The sequence below is a fragment of the Chanos chanos genome, chromosome 7 (genome assembly GCF_902362185.1).
Source record: "Chanos chanos chromosome 7, fChaCha1.1, whole genome shotgun sequence".
Classification (NCBI taxonomy): domain Eukaryota; kingdom Metazoa; phylum Chordata; class Actinopteri; order Gonorynchiformes; family Chanidae; genus Chanos; species Chanos chanos.
The window spans coordinates 30,122,990-30,127,223 of record NC_044501.1 but is presented as its reverse complement, the minus strand read 5'-3'; positions in this window follow the sequence as shown (position 1 = coordinate 30,127,223).

Genomic DNA, 4,234 nt, shown 5'->3' with positions numbered 1-4,234 from the left:
TTACAGATTTTGATAGTGACAAAGAAGGTGCCGGATCCAATCAAATAGCTGCCGGTCCCAATCTGGGAGGTCCTGGATCCTGTTCCAACAGGATCTGGCACAAATTAAGCCCTGGTAGTGTCAGCAATACAGGAGTAACAGAAATTGCAGAAATATTGAAACTGATGTTTTATGACAGCCAAGGCTCCATATGAATGAAGTGGTTGCTATATTGCTCTATGGATCAGATGAGATACAATTAAAGGAACAACATGTCCTGTTTGTGTTAAAATGTATTTCCTAATTTACAAAATTCACTGTTCCAGACAAGCCTTTTATATTGAGTGTGTGCATGTTTTAAGTGTGTGTGTGTGTGTGTGTGTGTGTGTGTGTGTGTGTCCCTGTTAGTCTTTATGTGTGTATGTCTGTGTGTCTGTGAGTTTGGTGAGTTATATTATAGTTATATTATTCTGTGAGTTTGTGTTGATATATATTTGCTTGAATGAAAGAACAGGTAGGAGTTTTCACTGACACTGTGTGAAAGACGTCTGGCTCCATCTTCTGGCCATTTGAAGCATTGCCATGAAGATTTACCTCCTCGAGCGTCACAGATGTGTTCCTGTCCCTAACACTTCTCCATATCAACTCTTTCACATATTCCAATGTATCCACCTTTTTACCCCGTCTCTGTCTCTAACAGTGAATAAATCTTCCAACCTGTTACCTGTAGCCCCAGTCCCTATGCTCATCCTCATAACTAATCTCTGCTCCTAGTCCTGTCTCCTACAGAGACCTAAGTGAAACTATTTATTGCAGTAAAGAGTTGGTAAAAATGTGCGTGGCTGACAGAAAGAGAGCAACTGTTTCCTGTTTCCTGTTTGTTGATATACACCCTATAACAGTGCTTACTCCATCACATCCTAAAGTGTTAATATCAATATCACACTTATAACACACACACACACATACACACACACACCACTCATAACCATGTATATATTTTGTAAGGTGCACGCTCCTTATTACAGACTGCACTGATCCAGTGAAGTTTGGTGGAATGTGCTTCTGCTGATCTAATGGTAGTCACTCAGTTGCAGTAGGAACAAAAGCCACGTTTCAGCCTTTGTCAGTGTGTTTCTACGGTAACACATGCAGTCCCATTCAGGTGTCCTGTCTTTAGCCTTGACCCACCCAGAGTGTCACTGCACACACACAAACACACACCCACATACAGGCACAGAGACCTACTGAGAATGCATGCTTATACTGATGCCATCCAGTTCAAGCAGGGAAATATTCTCCTTTCTATCTATCTATCTATCTATCTATCTATCTATCTATCTATCTATCTATCTATCTATCTATCTATCTATCTATCTATCTATCTATCTGCATGCACGGCTGTCTGCCTGCCTTTCTGTTTCGACAGCCTTCATTCTCCATACAGTTCTGTCTGAGAAAAAACCCCCATTAAAAACATTAAAAAAAAAAAATCTTTCACACTACTGATGACTACAGTCGATGCTGAAACAGACATGAAGACAAAGTCCTTTTGTTTGTAGAGGAAAGGAGATGACCAGCAACAGTAGATTTTCCCCCGCCATTGTTAGGAGAAAATGTGAGGGTTGTAATAATTACCTCTCAGTGGTACATAAACCATTCTTCTCCATGGGTGTGTGTGTCTGTGTGTGTGAGAGACAGAGAGAGAGAGAGGGGAGAGAGAGAGAGGAACAGTCTGTAATACTGTATGTTACACATATGCACATTTTGCTGCTTTCTTCAGTGAATCTAAGCTTTAAAATAGTGTGCTCATAACTGATGGGTTCATTTTTGTGCCTTAAAAAAAAAATGGAAAAAACTGCCAAACTCACATCTAAATGTGACAACAGAAAATCACACAGACAAAAAGTAAAAGGACGGACTACCAAAACAAATCAAAGTGTCAACGGTGCAGTGTTGTGAGAGGTCATAACATGACCGACTCCCAGTATCAGTGCAGTGACCCATGTTCACCACGCTGGCAGTTGAGCTTCAGGGATATGACAGAAAACCGAGGAGACAAAATTATAAGACAAATGCCAGACTGAGAAATAATGTGGACACCCCCCCCCACCCCCCCTTACTGTTTTGTTTTGTTTTGTTTTGTTTTGTTTTGTTTTGTTTTTTACCTCCTATGAGCAGACTGTGTAAGTGCTTCGTTTGACCACTAGAGGCAGTATAGACAGTGTGGAAGGAGAAAATTCATGGTAATAGTTTGTCTTTGTGAGCTATCAATGTAAATTGTACGTGTTTACATGCAAATGTCGTTTAATTTAAATTTATGCAGCAGCACTGAAATAGCTCTACGGGGGCTGGTTATTACCTAGAGTAATTCAGTTAATCAGAGACCAAATTGAATGTCTGTCAAATCTGGAAATTAATGAATCTCCTCTTTAGCCTGATAGGGCATTGTGCTTCCTAAAGTTCTGTGAGGAGAGAGAGAGACACACACACACACACACACACACACACACACAGCATCTTCTGAAACAGAAAACAGAGATATAAGACCAGAGAACACAAAGACAGATCCTAGTAACAAAGACAGTTAAACTTGCTGAACCTCCAAACTCATCAAACAAAAATCGTTAGTAACATCCCTCTACTGCAACTCAAAAAACTCATCAATACTGCAAAGAAACAGCATCTACTGAAAACTAAACAAAACTTTATTAAACTCTCTGACAAACACGCACACACGAACACACACACACACACACACACAGACAGACACACACACAAACACACGCACACACACAATATTATTTCATTCCAAACACAGACAACATAACTTAATCAGCAATTCTTTTCGGACTCTTATCAGCATCAGAAAGATCTCTAACTGTCACTCAATGTCTAGCTGAGAGGGTTGAATCAGCCAGTGGAATTGGTCATGTCAACTGTGTGTTTCTGTGTGTGTGTGTGTGTGTGTGTGTGTGTGTGTGTGTGTGTGCATGCGCGCGTGTGTCCGCATTCACGTGGATCTATCTCTCATCAGATTGTTGAGCCCTGTCAGTAGATAAGTGGATGAATATGGCAACATGACATCACTCAGAAATGAGAAAACAAGCATATTGTCAGAATGACTGACACGCGGGGAAACACACACCCAGCCATCTGTCTCGGGTCAATTAGGAGCCGAAGGTTTACTCAAATGACAAGAGCTCAAACTGAAAATGTGTTTTACTTGTATAAAAACAAACAATTCATTGTACTTGTAAATATCACACTTGGGAATCTCAGTTTCCTCACCCTATGTTTTCAGTACATCATCGTTTTGTAGAATATTTTGTATGCAGGACTCTTAAGTACTAAGTTGGACAAGTCTTTTGCGGCAACTTTCTTTTGAGAAATTCTTGTATGTGATCTATCTATCTATTTGGGCAGCCGTGGTTTAAAGGGTAGAGAACCGGGCTTGTGACTGGAGGGTTGCGGGTTCGATTCCCAGGCCCAACATCCACGGCTGTGTGCCCTTGAGCAAGGCACTTAACCCCAATGCTCCCCGGGTGCTCACCAAGGAGGCTGCCCACTGCTCCTGCGTCTGGTGTGTGTTCACTACTGGTGTGTTGGATGGGTTAAATGCAGAGGACAAATTCACTGCTCGCTGTTCACAGTGTGTGTGTGCAATCACTGAAACTTAACTATCTATCTATATATATATAAATATGTGTGTGTGTGTATATATATGGTATTATAATTTTTTTGTGTTCGGCCAAAACAGTTTGGCTGTTTGATTGACCAGAAAAAAAATTAAAAATTCAAGATTATGACTCAGTGGGCTTTGTCCAGGACAAAAGGTTTATAGTTTGACTGTCCACAACATTACAGAGAGTTGGATCATTTTGATTTGAATATTAAGTTATTGTAGTCGTACTGAATGAATGAATGAATGAATGCTACTAATAATTACAACAGTACATTGATACGACTTACATCAATAAATCTCTAGGAGAAAAGTAAAAGCATGTATCCTAGCATAGTGTGTATAGTTGGAATATTTGCGTTTGAGAGTGACAGAGAGAGCGTATGTCAGTCATTTCCTACAGTGCGTAAAGAAGGCCTTGGTTTGTCCAAAGTGAACGGAGTTTCTGTGAAAACAAACAAAAAACAAGACTCTCTTTCTCTGTCTGTCATTCTCTCTCTCTCTCTCTCTCTCTCTCTCTCTCTCTCTCTCTCTCTCGCTCTCTCCTTCACTCTCTTCCTCACTCCTGCCTTT